The sequence below is a fragment of the Chiloscyllium plagiosum genome, chromosome 6, assembly GCF_004010195.1.
Source record: "Chiloscyllium plagiosum isolate BGI_BamShark_2017 chromosome 6, ASM401019v2, whole genome shotgun sequence".
NCBI lineage: Eukaryota > Metazoa > Chordata > Chondrichthyes > Orectolobiformes > Hemiscylliidae > Chiloscyllium > Chiloscyllium plagiosum.
In genome coordinates, this window is record NC_057715.1 from 84,662,871 (window position 1) to 84,679,308 (window position 16,438).

The 16,438-nt window shown below is 39.6% G+C and overlaps 1 long non-coding RNA gene across 1 annotated transcript in view; it reads left to right on the top strand.

The window, feature by feature from the left end:
- The window catches only part of LOC122550782, a 63,997-nt gene extending 49,924 nt beyond the window's left edge, over positions 1–14,073 (top strand). Inside the window, exon 3 of the long non-coding RNA XR_006311942.1 lies at positions 13,792–14,073. This is a non-coding gene — a long non-coding RNA (uncharacterized LOC122550782). The remainder of the gene's footprint in view (positions 1–13,791) is intronic.
- Positions 14,074–16,438: the final 2,365 nt, after the last annotated feature.

Sequence of the window (16,438 nt, forward strand, 5' to 3'; positions counted from 1 at the left end):
ATGGGTACAGGCTCAATATACTCAACCTCTCCTCATAAGATTGTCCCTTCAAATCTGGTATCAGCCTATTGAACCTGCTTTGGACTGCCTCCAATAACATTATATTTTCCTTAGGTAAGGGGCCTAAAATGTTTGCAGTTAGAAAAACTTCCTATTTTTATATTCCACTGTCTTTGAAATAAAGGCCAACATTCCATTCGCCTTCCCTTTTAGTTGTTGGACATGGATGCGAGATTTCTGTAACCTTGCTCCATTTAAATAATATTTAGCTTTTCCATTCTTCCTATCAAAGTGCCTTAACTTTGCATTTCCACACATTATATTGCACCTGCCAAGTTTTTGCCCACACAATTTAATCTATTTATATCCCTCTGCGGACTCTGCCATTCTCACCACTTGCCTTCCTACCTATTTTTGCGTCATCTGCAAACTTGGCAATAGCATATTCCTTCCCTCGTCCAAGTCATTAACATATATAATGAGTAATTGTTCCCTCTGTCTCACTCTCTGTCTTCTATTTGTTAGCCAATCCTCTACCCAAGATAGCATACCACCTCCAACACATGGAGGCCTCTTGTCTTATTAAGTAACCTTATGTGTGGTACTTTATCAAATGCCTTCTGAAAATTCAAATATGTTACATCCACTACTTCCCTTTTTCTATCCTGTTGGTTACTTCCTCAAAGAATTCTGTTAAATTTGTCAGAATGATTTCCCCTTCGTGAAGCCATGCAAACTTGGTTTGATCATATTTAGCATTTCTAAGCTATTACATTCTTTGTAAAAGATCCCAACATTTCCTCATAACAAACGTTTAGCTAACTGGCCTACAGTAACTTGTTTTTTGTCTCCTTCCCTTTTTAAATAGAGGTATTATATTGAAAATTATCAAATCTTCTGAGACTTTTTCAGAGTCTAAGCAATCATAGAAAATTACTTCCAGCACATCCACTGTCTTTGTAGCTACTTCATTTAATATCCTAGGATGCATCCCATCAGGTCCAGGGTATTTATCAGTCTTTAAGCCCATTAGTTTCCCTAGCACTTTTTCTCCATTGATTGTTAATATATTTATTTCCCATCCTTTTGTCCCTTGAATATGTAATAATTATTGAATGCTTTTGTTTTCATCTTACGTGAAATCATATGGATTTCAAAGAAGGCAAAGGAAACAGCTCCAGGGACCCGGGTTCGATTCCCACCTTGGGCGACTGTCTGTGTGGTGTTTGCACATTCTTCCCTTATCTGCGTGGGTTTCCTCCAGGTGCTCCTGTTTCCTCCCACAATCCAAAGATGTACAGGTCAGGTGAATTGGCCATGCTAAATTGCCCGTGGTGTCAGGTGCATTAGTCAAGGGTAAATGTGGGTTGGGGGAGTGGGTCTGGGTGAGTTGCTCTTCGGAGGATCGGTGTGCACTTGTTGGAACGAAGGGCCTGTTTCCACGCTGTAGGGTATCTAATCTAATCTAAAATAATGTGGTGAATACCAGCATTACGGGGATTTTAACTTGAAGCTATGCTGGAAGTGAGAGGTAAAGGGTGTGTCTGTCAGCATCCAGGAAATTCAAAAATAAGTATAGTATATTCATCAGAAAGTTATTAAACTATTGGATTTGCACCTGATTTCCAGGTTTCCCAACTAGGTTGAACTAATGTGATGACTGCTGGAGAAGATAATCGTTCTGAAGGATATAACATTCATGTTACACCGAACTCCACACAGTCTGCCATGTCACACCCTCCGTGGGTGAAGACAGTTGGTTTCTGCACAGATAACCAAAGGGAGTAAATGGATTCCCTAAACTAGCCATGGTCCTAGTGACCAATCCTGCTGCTCTGTCATTAAAGACCTGTTGGTGGTCTCAACTCCTCAGGCAAAGGGAGAGGTTGAGAAAAAGAGTCCTTCACAGTAACTTCAAATGGTGGAGGATTGAACACACATTGTTGGCATCACTCTACACTGCAAGCCAGCCATCCATCCAACTGTGGTAACCAGTCCCAAAGCACTATGAGAGCAATCAAAGAGCCCAGAGTTTCAATTTTCTTTGTAACCATGTATATCAGATGACCTGTGTACCAGTTGATGACGGTAAGCATGCAGGTGCAATAGGTAGGAAAGCAGGCAACTGGTACGGTGGTCTTAACAGCGAAAGGATTTGAGTTCAGGAGTAGGGATATCTTGTTGCAACTGTACAGGGCCTCGGTAACACGACACCTAACATTGTGTGCCATTCTGGGGATTCCTCATCTGAGAAAGGATGTTCTGACTGTGGAGAGTGTGCAACAAAGATTTACCAGACTGAGTCCTGGGATAGCAGGACTGATGGATGAAGAGAGACTCGATCAGGTAAGACTATATTCACTGGAGTTTAGAAGAATGAGAGATGATCTTGCAGAACTGGGGAGTCCAGACCACAGGTCCCAATCTAAGGATATGGGTTAGGGTATTAGGATTGAGATGACGAGAAATTCCCTCACCCAGAGAGTGGTGAGCCCTGTGGAATTATCTGCCACAAAAGCAGTTGAAGCCAAAACATTGAATATTTCTAAGAAGGAGGTAGATATTGTTCTTAGGGATAAGGGAACCAAGGGGTATGGGGAGAAAGTAGAAACAAGGTACTAACTGGATGATCAGCCATGATTATTTTAAATGACAGAGCAGACCAGAAGAGCTGAATGGCCTACTCCTGCTCCTTTTTCCTTTGATTTGCTTCCTGCAAGCTATACCCCTTTGCTCATTCCTTCTCTCCTTTGAAGTGGCAAGAGAGGTTGAAGGCTGCTCTCTTTGATGCTGCTGTTTGCTGTTTTTCCTTTTGGTCATCTTTCTCCTTATCTGAGATACAAGCTACTACAGCAGTGAAGTCACCCTACTGGGATAATTGATCAAAGCTGAATGGAGGAGATCAGATATACAAATCTCAAAGTTGTGAAAGTCACCACTCAAACCAAGTACAAAGCTTTCAGGGATTCATGGAATCGACTGTGAGGTTTCAGTTTTTGCATAGATCTTTGACTAATATCTTCAGTTCCTCATTGTCACTGTGTTCTTGCTTTCAAATCTATGCACAAATAGTTAAATCCTTGAGAGATCATTTTAAAATTTCTCTTAATGAGCTATGAATATATTAACAACATACTCTTGAGGGGCTTGCTTCCGTGCAGTCGAGAACATCATGATTAGAAGCAGAAGGTGGGAGTGGATTTGATGTCTGGTATACTATCAATCTATAATCTCACTTTCCCAAATTCACTTGTTCCTGTACCTAAAAATAATCAGTCCCTCACCAGGACCCTTTTATTCTGCTTATTATTATTCCATATGTATACAAGGTACCAGTGTTCAAAACTATCATTTCTAATTCCTCTAGTTTTAGCATCCTGTAAATTAGTATTCACACTGCATAACTTCAAACCTTCATGTATTACCTCATTTCTATATAAAAATAAAACATGCTTTATGAAAGTTGGGCAATGGACGTTTTTCAGTAGAATTTAGTTTTTTTTCTCCTTTTTTTAATGCCAGACTTCCTCGTGCTTCAATTTGTCTGCCTTCCCTTCCTTCTTTTCCTTAGTACCCTGTCCTCATCCTGTATGTCTACCCAGGTTTACACCCTTTAACAGCAGACTAAGCACCTTGCTGAACAGCTGTATGATAATCGCAGAGCTTGTCTCTGAAGGCACTATGTGAGGCTATTACTGAAACTTGGGGAATCACAGAAGAAAATGTGAGAACTCAACCATATAATAAAAATCAATGGTGTGAAGAGAATAATGAAAATGAGAACTAAAAGGAACATGTCCATTAAATTGAGTAAACTGAAGTCCTGGAAAATTTCCAGATCAACTTGTGGAAAACAAAAAGTAAGAGTAAACAGTAAATATCTATTGGGGTAATTCTACCAAACTGGTGCTGTTCAGCATAGGATATATTAGGACCAGTATTTAACTAAGTGTAGGTCTGCTGTACTGCATACTCATACAGCAAGCCACTTGAAGTAATTGTGACGTTCCTTGATGACACCTATTATGGACTAAGCCAGACCACTCAAAACATTCTTAAGCAGGCAGCTCAGACCATAACGTTGCAATTTGTTTCAGTACGTTTACAGTGACAATTACCCAGATTAAGTTAGCTAGGTTGACTACTAGATTTTTAAACAGACAAACTTTATTCACAAAATAACACAATGAAACACAAAGAACGGAATAAAGAACCCTTACAGAACTCAATCTATCCAGCTAGACTTAATTATGCTGTTCTGAATACATACAACAGTCCCAATAAGCAAACTCCCTTTAAAAACCAGTATAAATGGAACACATGCATACAGGTTGAAGTTGAAGGGCAGAACGAGAGAGAGAGAGTTTCCACACAGCTCACTGTTGAAGTTCCAACCAGCTCAAGACTGAACTAAAATTGCTTAGCTCAGCTAGAGAGCTGACCTCTCCCCTTTCTTTATACAGGTCATTTCTAAAACATGACCACTTTGGCCTGAAGTCTCATCTGTCTACATTTAAACAAAAGGCCTCTCAAAATCCTTTTCATCTCTATACCAAACCAGACTGATCAGAGCCCGGCCTGGTTTATTACCCTCTGAAAAAAATGAAGGACAGAGTCTCCTTGAGCCAAGGAACAGCTTTTAGGAAAATCAGGGAGTAGCTTTGTGACACCTCCCCCTGGAAAAAAACATGAACTATCAATACCAAAAGATGACTTCATTTTTAACCCTTCAAAAACTCGGTTAGTAGTCTAAACACACATATACACTATACTAACTATAAACATGCAAACATGCACAACCACATGCAAATTCAGGCTGTGGTACACCGACCACCGAATGCCTCCGTATCTCATTTGTGTCTCAATAACGCATTGGCAATCATGTTTTTGTGACGTCCCACGTGCACATTTGTCCATGAGTATCCTTGAGGAGAAAGTGAGGACTGCAGATGCTGGAGATCAAAGTTGAAACTTTATTGCTGGAACAGCACAGCAGGTCAGGCAGCATCCAGGGAACAGGAGATTCGACGTTTCGGGCACAGGCCCTTCTTCAGGAATGAGCAGAGAGTGTTCAGCAGGAGAAGATAAAAGGTAGGGAGGAGGGACTTGGAGGAGGGGAGTTGGAAATGTCTTCTTCTTGACCTCTCCGCCTCCACCCTACTCCGACCTATCACCCTCACCTTGACCTCTTTCCACCTATCACATTTCCAACGCCCCTCCTCCAAGTCCCTCCTCCCTACCTTTTATCTTCTCCTGCTGAACACTCTCTGCTCATTCCTGAAGAAGGGCCTGTGCCCGAAACGTCGAATCTCCTGTTCCCTGGATGCTGCCTGACCTGCTGTGCTGTTCCAGCAATAAAGTTTCAACTTTGATATCCAAATGAATCCAACAAGAACTGGACCAAGCATATGTGGTACTCATAATCTTCTTCATCCTAAGTATACGCATGATTTTACTACAACTGCTAAGTATTTCATCAGTAATATTTTCAGCAACATAACACAAAACATCGCAGATAAGAAAAACTGCAGCATATTAACATGCCAAATTTCCCCTAAAGTAAATGCATTAAAATTCCATCAAATTTGACAATATTGTTATGTATTTGGCTTTAAGGGGTTAACACGTAGGGGGTTCCATACAACAGCCAAGCAGGGTGAGATCAATAGTTGTGATGTTGAGAAGATATGCTCTTCTTCATTAGGGTAAATAAAACCACAGAAAGTAGACAAAATCAAACACAAAATATTGCTGAGGAAAGGAGTGAACAAAGACAGAAATGGGAACTATTTAAATGTAAATCTATGATTCGCTCCAGTAATAATATCTAACAATATTCAATATCTAGGATCATACCAAAAGAGTACTTTGAAGTATTAAAGGGATTTTCTGCTATCTAGTGATCTCTGAGGCATGAAGTTTCCCTTTCTTGATATGTGCAAGATCAAGACAAACACTAGGCATACAGTAACAGTGATATCACCGCAGGGAGTTGGCAGCCAATTACACTGAAGTATTCTCAAACAGCAAATCAGAAAGTAAAATGCAGTAAAATCTTCTACTCAATTAAAATTTCCACAGAGTAAATACAAATCATCAGTGATACACATGGGATTAAAGTAGCTGAAATATCATAACTTTTTTTTAAATTTGAAAAAAACATTATTGCCATAATAATGGCAAAAAAGCATCCCAGTGATATAACATTAGATTTCTATGAGTAACTATTGAGTTATTAAAATTAAATTGCATTTATATAGTAACTGTTATGGCCACAGAAAGATCCAAAATGCTTTACAGCCAATAAAGTACTTTGGAAGTACAGTCAGTGTTGACACATAGCAGGCAATTTACATGTAGCAAGCTCCCACAAAAAGAAATGCTGTACTAATTATTGAAAAAATATTGACTATGACACCTGGAACAACTTTCTCATCAGTGGTGAGGTTCTGGAACCCACGAGTTCAAAGGGTAATACAGGCAAAAACCATAATCACATTAAAACATGCGGTGGAACAGTCAATGGGTTTAGGAATCAAAATTTGGAGAGTGGGATTAGTGTGACGAGGTATTCATCGACTGGTATGGACATAATGTGCCAGACGACTACCTTCTGTGCATGAAATCTTACTGTGTTTTCTATGTATCTATAACTCTTATTAAAAATAGTGCCATTGGCTCTTCTATGTCTACATTAGAGGACAGACAGGCCTTCACTTAGTAGGCTCTCGTCAAAAAGATAGCAGCTTAAATCTTCCAACTTCCCTCACTGGATTGGAATGTGTTGCTGGAAAAGCGCAGCAGGTCAGGCAGCATCCAGGGAACAGGAGAATCGACGTTTCGGGCATAAACCCTTCTTCAGGAATGAGGAAAGTTTGTCCAGCAGGCTAAGATAAAAGGTAGGGAGGAGGGACTTGGGGGAGGGGCGTCGGAAATGTGATAGGTGGAAAGAGGTCAAGGTGAGGGTGATAGGCCAGACTGGGGTGGGGGCGGAGAGGTCGGGAAGAAGATTGCAGGTTAGGAAGGCGGTGCTGAGTTCGATGGATTTGACTGAGACAAGGTGGGAGGAGGGGAAATGAAATTTTCAGCTCTGATCTCCAGCATCTGCAGACCTCACTTTCTCCTAGCCATAGTGAAGCCACACAGTGTCTAACTCAATGACTCGTCTCTGGTAAATACGAACGTTGTTGATCTCCTCTTGTGTTGAAATCAGAAACAGACATGAAGGTGACAATTGGAAGCCACCCACCCTGCACTGAGACTGAAGCCAGCCGTCTCTGGTTTGATGTTTTCAAGAAAGACCTTTATATCTGCGATGGGAAGATTTGGGTGTCAATCTTACAAGGTAATGCAACAATATCATTAAGGTAGAGATGGATTGTTTGTAGTGCCACCCCTCAGTGAAGTTGTTAATGAATAAATAGAATACATAAAGAAAGAAAGTCACATTTGTATGAACCTCAGCAAGGCTCATTACGGTCAATGAAATTTTTTTTACTCAGCCAATGAAACAGGGCACAATAAGCTCCCACAAACAGCAATATGATAGTTGCCAAGTGACCTGCTTTTGCAATGTTGATTGGTCAGGACTCCAGGGTTAACTCCCTTACTATTCTTTAAAATTGTGCTATGGTATCTTCTCCCTCCACTTGAGAGGATAGAACCATGACCCCACCCCCCACCACCAAACCATCATCTCCCAGACCATCCATAACCTCATCACCTCAGGGGACCTCCCATCCACCGCCTCCAACCTCATAGTCCCACAAAATAAGGACTAGCTTTATGACACACCACTTTTCAGCTGATATCAGGAAAATGATATATAAAGTAATAATGATGCTGGGTTGGTCTGAGCTTGAGGCATGAGTTAGTTGCAGCCCACACCAGACCAATGATGGACAGACCTCAGGCAGAAACAAGCACAAACATCTCAATGATATCTGTCACTACCTGGGGCTTCCTTTTCCAAATGGCCAAGTGTGGAATTCTTTGAAAATAACACTCTTGGATGCTGTATTATCTTCCAGCATGTCTGTAATGGTCTGCAGGTTACAAAGGGAGGATACAAAGTTTGGGAGTAGTCAGCAACATACATGCTTCCAATTAACTGGCTGTTAAACTCAACAAAGAGCTTGCTAATGAGTCAGAGGAGGAGAAAATAACATTTTCAAAGTTAATCATGGGACAAGCAAATAGTCTGGGGTCACGTTAGTACACAGCTGTCAGGAACACGGCTGGCAACCATCAGTTACTGTAACTGCTGATTTAAAATAATGAAAAGAATAATAGTCAAACCGAGTTACAAAGTCAAACTGTGATATAAAGTTGTCTTCACTTGAGCATGGATTAAGTACGTAATGAGTGTTGTTTGGATGCTGAAGCTGCTGGTCCTACCTGCTGTATTCACCCAGACAGCAACAGGTCTAGTCATGACTGCTCTGGGAATCATCTTCCAGAGACCGTTTTGGTGCAGGCTGTGCCCTGTGTCAGCAAGTGGATGCTAAACTCTCCTCTGGGCCAGTTAGAGCCTTGACATCAAAAATCACTAATTCACTAACACTGTCGCAGTGCAGTACTGGGTCATAGGAGTTTTCCAAGAGTCTAACCCTGGGCTAAAAATCCTGCCTCTGCTTTTCCTATAAGCATTATTAAACACTCTTTACATTATAGGTATAACTTAATATTATAAATTAGATATGTATGTTGTGAATGCTAATTCATTTGAAGGGGATCTTTCAATTAAAAATCTTAAGAATTATTGAGCTAGTGCTCTTTTTGCTATCAGTCTAAGCTATGTTTATTATGAATAGTCACTTTTCATTCCAATAGGCTTCAGTCCAACTAGGTTGTAGCAAAGCGTAACACTGCTTACTAAACAGTGCTGCATATTTTGCATGCTTGTATGGTTACTCTGAGTCCAGTGGGATGCAGAATTGAAACAAGATGCCTTCTTTGCTATTACAGTTCTTGCTAATTAATTGTAGAGATCTCTCACTACATCTGTTACAATAGAATCTATATTACATTTCAGAATTGTATGTAAACATGCAAAAGAATGGAGTCAAGGTCTCCTGAGTCAAACACAATTTAAATGCACCTCTGGCATGAACATAATCATGACTGAAAGACTGCTTTATCAATAGCTCAAGTTGATCAGTAACCCAGGCGTCAACTCAATCACTTTATAGGGCAGCAGCTAAAACCAGGATTCAGTGTCAAGGTCTTAAATCAATAGATGTCTTGGATATGAGTGAAGGCTGCATGATTTGTGCAGAATCAAACTTAGGTTCCTTACTTCAGTTATAGATTTAAGCATTGATTTATAAACATAGATATGATGATATGTGTTTTGTGAATTCTTTCCTTCCATTATTTATTTGCACATAATCCAAGATATAATTGGTAAAAACATGTTATAATACATATAATAAATATTTAATATCCCATAAATATAGGTCAGATTCAACCAAAGTATGAAGAAAGCCTTATATACTGGCCAATCATGTTAGCTGTTTGGAAGGAATTTTTTTCACAAGGCAGCAGAGAAGATGGATGAGATTAATTCAATCGATGTGATGTACTTGGACTTTCAAAAATCATTTGGAAAAGTGCCACATAATGGCCTAGCCAGCAAAATTAAAACCTCTGGAATAAAAGGCATGGGTGGCAGCCTGGATACAAAGTTGGGGTCAAGATTAGAGCAGTGCTGGAAAAGCACAGCAGATCAGGCAGCATCCGAGGAGCAGGAAAATCCACGTTTCGGGCAAAAGCCCTTCATCAACTCAGTCCTGATGAAAGCCTTTGCCTGAAATATCGACTTACCTGCTCCTCAGATGTTGCTTGACCTGCTGTGCTTTTCCAGCACTATTATAATCTTGACTCGAATCTTCAGCATGTGCAGTACCCACTTTCGATTGGATACAAAGTTGACTGAGTGAAAACAGAGAAATGATGAAGGGCTGTTTTTCAGACTGGAGGAAGTTATACAGGGATTGTACGGTGAAGAAATGTTGAGTCGGTTGTGCCTAAACTCATTTGAATTTTGAAAAATGAGAAGTTACCCCCCCCCCCCATTGAAACAGACAAGATTCTTGGTGAACCCAAAACGGTAAATGCAGGAAGGTTGTTTCCCCTTATGGGGGAGTCTAGGACCAAAATACATAATCTCAGAACAAGGGGTCATAAATTTACAATGGAGTTAGAGGAATTTTATCTCTCAGAAGGTAATGAATGTGTGAAATTATTTACCACGTAGGGCTGTTGATGCTGGGTTGTTAATTATATTCAAGACTGAGTTTTTAAATCAGTGATGGAATAAAGGCTTATAAGGAAATGACAAGAAAATGAAGTTGAGGATTATCAGATCACCCATAATCTCATTGAATGGCAGAGGAGACTTGAACATAGAACATAGAACATTACAGAGCAGTACAGCCCTTCAGCCCTCGATGTTGCGCCGACCTGTGAAACCAATCTGAAGCCCATCTAAACTACACTATTCCATTTTCATCCATATGTCTATCCAATGACAATTTAAATGCCCTTAAAGTTGGCAAGTCTACTACTGTAGCAGGCAGGGCATTCCATGCCCCACTACTCTCTGAGTAAAGAAACTACCTCTGACATCTGTCTTATATATATCACCTCTCGTGCTAGTCATCACTATCCGAGGAAAAAGGCTCTCACTGTCAACCCTTTCCATTCACCTGATTATCTTGTATGACTCAATTAAGTCACTTCTCAACCTTTTTCTCTCTAATGAAAACAGCATCGAGTCCCTCAGCCTTTCCTCGTAAGACCTTCCCTCCATATCAGACAATATGCTAATAAGTCTCCTCTGAACCCTTTCCAAAACTTCCACATCCTTCCTATAGTCCAAGTGCGGCCACATCAGAGCTTTGCACAGCTGCAGCATGACCTCATGGATCTGAAACTCAATCCCTCTATCAATAAAAGCTAACACATCGTATGCCTTCTTAACAACCCTATCAATGTGGATGGCAACTTTCACGGATTTATGTACATGAACACCGAGATCTCTCTGCTCATCTACATGACCACGAATCTTACCATTAGCCCAGTACTCTATATTCCTACCAAAGGAAGATATGTTGTGAAGTTTCCCAAGAAATGGTACGAAGAGCACCGATCTCTAATAATGACCTAAACTTGGGTGTAAGTGGTCCAATTCCAATAATTGTGAAAAAAATAGCAAGAGACTTCAAGAGGAGATTGACAGTCTGGCAAAAAGTGTAGACTCATAGCAGGTAAAATCTAATACATAGAAGGTGTAAAGTAATACATTTTTGTCACAAAGACAAAAATAAGCAAAACAAAATACAGGCTATTATTCTCGAATGGATGCAGGAACTGGGAAAACACGTGCAAAGCTTTTGATAGCTGCAAGGCAGGGTGAGAAAGTGGTTAACAAGGTAGAAGGGATCTTCAGTTTTATAGCAAGATAGAGTACAAATGCAGAGAGGTCATGGAGACCCTTTATAAAGCACTGGCTTGGCCTCAGCTGGAGTTTTGTGTCAAATTCTGGGCACCACACTTTGAAAGGATGTGAAGGTATTGGATTTATGAGAATGTTTCCAGATGTGAGGAATCTCAGTTATGATGATGTAATGAAGAAGCTGAGGAGGTTCTTGTGGTGCAGTGGTAGTGTCCCTACTTCTGGTCCAAGAGGCCTGAGTTCAAGTTCCATCTGCTCCAGAAGCATGTCATAATATATCTGAACAATTTGATTATAAAATATCTGAATTGGAAAAGCTGGGATTGTTTATCTGCAAGGAGAAAAGATCACATTGCTCCTCACTCAACTTAACCTTGGACATTCTGTTATATTGCAACTTTTCACATTTTTCCTCCTTCAACCCACTTGCCAGCACCCAAGGGTTTCTGTTGTTTTCATTCCTGCCTCTTCTTAAGGTCACATATCCAATAGAACCATTTTCTAACAAAGAAGTGCTGAAGTCTTTGAATCGAACTGTTTAAGTTCCTAATTGTCATCTCCTACATTGTACTAACAGTGATTGCACTAGTTTAGTCAAGAAAGAAGAACTAAGCAGTCTAAATCTTTTGATCAAGGACTTACAGAAGTGAGATTCAGGAAGTTTTACAATACACTTGTTGCAATTGACTTGAAAACTATTGGGCACTAAGAATTGTTGAAAATAATCTGTCATTGCCGGTGGTCCCTCTTAATTCAAAATGACACCTGACAGATTAGGTGAGTTCTCGGATGACTGGGAAGCTGTGATTAGGATGATAAGGCATTCTTATAGTTTAATTTTGGAAGCATTTTTATCAAAAGGTAAAAGGTTGTGTTTGAATATTTTAGTAAAAGCAATGCTCTTTATAACTGGTTGCCCAAATCAATAAAGTTCTGCTGAATTTCTATGGGGTTTTTCCCACTCTTCTAACAGATCCAATACTGTCCAATTTTTGCTCCCAATACCCAAATTTGCAACTCAGTGGTAGGTTTTCTGAACTGAAAAACTAGTTTGCGTTTGAGTATTTAACTTCACAGTTTCATGAACCAAGTTCCATAAATCTAATTACAAGTGACCAAAACAATGTAGCCCCTCTACATTGCTCAGCTTATCCTTCCTTTGAAACCTGTTACGATCTCATCACAGCATCCAATTGCTTTGACTAATTCCAGACCTTTTGTTTCTTCTGAATCCACAGTCACTGATTACTTTTTCTCTGAAAAATGCTTTGTGAAATAATGTCCTGCATTCACATTTAATCAATATATTGTTGTTTTTATTTATGCTGTTACATTTTTATTGAAATAAAGGGTTAAACTTTTATCTTAGATATAGTATTAATATAACTCTATAGGCTACCTCACATATACCACTTCTCAAGGCTGAAAAGACCAAGTTTCTCTTACTTTTCCCGATAAGACGTCTAACAATACTGAGCTGTTGGAGGCTGCTTAATTTTCTTGGATGAGAAATTAGGTCTCATCTATTCTCTCATAAAAGATTCCATGGTTCACTTTGAAGAAGACCAGGAGAATCATTCCTGATAACCCAATTAACATTTATTTAGCAATTAAGTTCACAAAAATCACAATTAACTCTCTCATTATTAATTAACTTTTACAGTAAGTTGCTGTTTGCAAATTGACTGCCACGGTACTTGCCACATACCAACAATGCCTTCAAAAGTATCTATTGGCATTGTGGTGGCCTGTGAACAGGAAAAGAGCTATGTCAATGTAAATATTTATTTTCCTTTCTTCTTGTCCTTCACTCATAAAGTCACAAAATATAAGGGAGAGGAATTGGTGGATGCGAGTACAATTACAATGTTTAAAAGACATTTGGATAAGTTCATGAATAAGAAATTTTGGAGGGATATGGGCTAGAAGCAGGAGGCAGAACTAGTTTCGTTTGGGATTATGGTGGGCATGGACTAGTTGGACTGAAGGGTCTGTTTCCGTGCTGTATGACTCTATAATTGTATGGCTGGCTGAAGACTGACATGGCGGCAGGATGGGGGGGTTAAGGGAGGGAGTGATGTTTGCAGCATAGGCTGAGAATGATCTACTAAATTTATCTTTAGAGATAAATTTATCACATAAGCTATAGATCAACAATCACAGGGATTGCAATTAAACAAAATGTTGAATTATGAGGACCAGAACAATCATGGTGGCCAAGAAATGGCACCACAAATAGACAACTGAAGATCACCAGATGAAAGGAGTCAGCATCAGCAATAAAAGCCTGCCAGCCTTCAAAATACTAAATAAATTAATATTATCCTCCCCAGGGCATCTGAAAATGGGCTTCTGACAGGATCTAATCTGCTCACTGGATAGAATTGCAAGACAGCAGAAGATCTGGGAGGTGAGTTGAGAGGCAGTGCACGTTGAATGGGATTGATAAGCCTGCATAAAAGTGCATTAAAAACTTAAAATGAATGAATATAATTATTGTGCAAAAATTGTGGCTGGTTTACTTTAGGTACGACCTATTATGAATATAGACAGAGGAACTTAACATTTAGAAAGTATTGATGTATTAAAATGCAATGAAAGTAATCTAGGCACAAGTGCAAATCCAACCAGAGCAGCTGAGGAAATTTAAAAGTAATTAATTAATAAATTGGGAATATAAAACTAGTATCAGTTATATTGAACATGAAACTGCTGGAGACCTCCTTAACTAAATTTAGTTTGGGTTCCACAAGGACCATTCATTACTGCTTTGGTCCAAACATAGACAACAGAACTGAGGTAAGAATGACTGTCCTTGTCATTGAGACAGCATTTTGTTCACTGTAGAATTTACAAGGCTTAGAAAAACTGGAATCAATGGGAATAAGTGGGAAAACACCACTGGTTGGAGTCATTTCTGACACAAAGGAAGATAATTGTGGTTGTGGAGGTGGGGAGGGGGGATCAAGCATCTCAGACATGTTATTATACACCTCTGGACAGGTGAGATTTAAACTCAGGCCTCCTGGCTGAGAGATAGAAACACTACCCCTGCACAACCTACAATCTTCAACTGCTTCATCACTGACCTTCCCCTTCATCATAAGGTCAGAAGTGGGGTTGCTTGCTGATGATTGCACAATATTCAGAACCACTTTAGATTCTTTAAGTATTGAAGCCATCCATGTCCATATACATCAAGGCATGATAATTGGCCAATAACATTCATGTCAATAGTGTGAGGCAATGACCACGTCCAACGAGACAGAATCTGACCATCTCCCATTGAAATACCGTCACTGAATCCAGCAATGTCAACGTTCTGAGGGATTACCATTGACCAGAAACTGAACTGGAGCAGCCAGATAAATGCTGTGACAATAAGAGCAGGTCAGAGGCTGGGGAATTCTGCAGTGAACAATTCATCCACTGATTCAGCATCTACAAAGTCCTAAGAAGGAATTTGATGGAATACACTTTAACGTCCTGGATGAATATGACTTCAACAACATTCAAAAAGCTCAGTACCATCAAAGACCAAGCAGCCTATCTGAGTGAAACCCAATTTACCACTTCCCCTGCATCACTTATGCACACTGGCAATGATTTGTAACATCTGCAAAATACATTGCTGCAGCTCATGTAGATTCCTTTAACAGCATCTTCCAAATTAGAGACTTTTATCACTCGACCGGACAAAAACAGCAGAGGTATGGGAAGACAACACCTAGAAGGTCCCCTCCAAGCCATCCACCGTCCTGATTTTAAATTATATTGACTGCGGTTATTCAACTAACAACACAACAGAACTGCCTCAAGGACGTCAAGGGATGAGCAAAAAATACTAATCTTGCTCACAATGCCCACATTCTATAGTCAAATTAAAAAAATGGGCAGAAGGGATATAAGATTTTTAATATTATATCAAAGTCTAGTATTTGGCTTACAATCATCATGCTTAAGGTATTAAATACTCAAATCTCTTCAAAATAGTACATAAAATAAATTAGGAATTTGTTGTTGGTCTTATTGGTTCAGAGAGGAGACGGAGAACTAAAAGTAAATTACTGCCAGTTCCTCCTAGCTGACCTTGGGCTATGGCAGTAAGAATTAGGTAATGTGGCCTAAAAGAACAAAGCTACATAGATACAAAATAATATTTATGGACTCTATAATAATGGCATTGTCCTTATAAAACACAATGTCCTGCAGCTTACCTTGAACAATGACACAGAGGACTCATTAGCAAGTTTAAAATAACTGTAAATTAAAAATATGAAGTAATAAAATGGAAATGGCTTCTGCAGTTTTATCTCTAATGTGCATGTCACTTCGGTCCCTGGTTTCTTATTTGAGGTGTGTCCCACAGTTGGATTGTCCTGTACGTATGTTAAAACACATACTTTGTTACATCAGAATATGTCAGGTTTTTAAATAAATTACAGATTTTTAAAACATATTTCAAGACATATTTGTGGTTACGGTTGGGGATTTTAACTTTCCAAACATAGACTGGGACTGCCATAGTGTTAAGGGTTTAGATGGAGAGGAATTTGTTAAGTGCGTACAAGAAAATTTTCTGAGTCAGTATGTGGATGTACTTACTAGAGAAGGTGCAAAACTTGACCTACTCTTTGGAAATAAGGCAGGGCAGGTGACTGAGGTGTCAATGGGGGAGCACTTTGGGACGAGCGACCAGAATTCTATTAGTCTTAAAATAGTGATTGAAAAGGATAGACCAGATCTAAAAGTTGAAGTTCTAAATTGGAGGAAGGCTAATTTTGATGGTATTAGGCAAGATCTCTCAAAAGCTTATTGGGGGCAGATGTTCGCAGGTAAAGGGACAGCTGGAAAATGGGAAGCCTTCAGAAATGAGGTAACACGAGTCCAGAGAAAGTATATTCCTGTTAGGGTGAAAGGAAAGGCTGGTAGTTATAGGGAATGTTGGATGACTAAAGAAATTGAGGTTTTGGTTAAGAA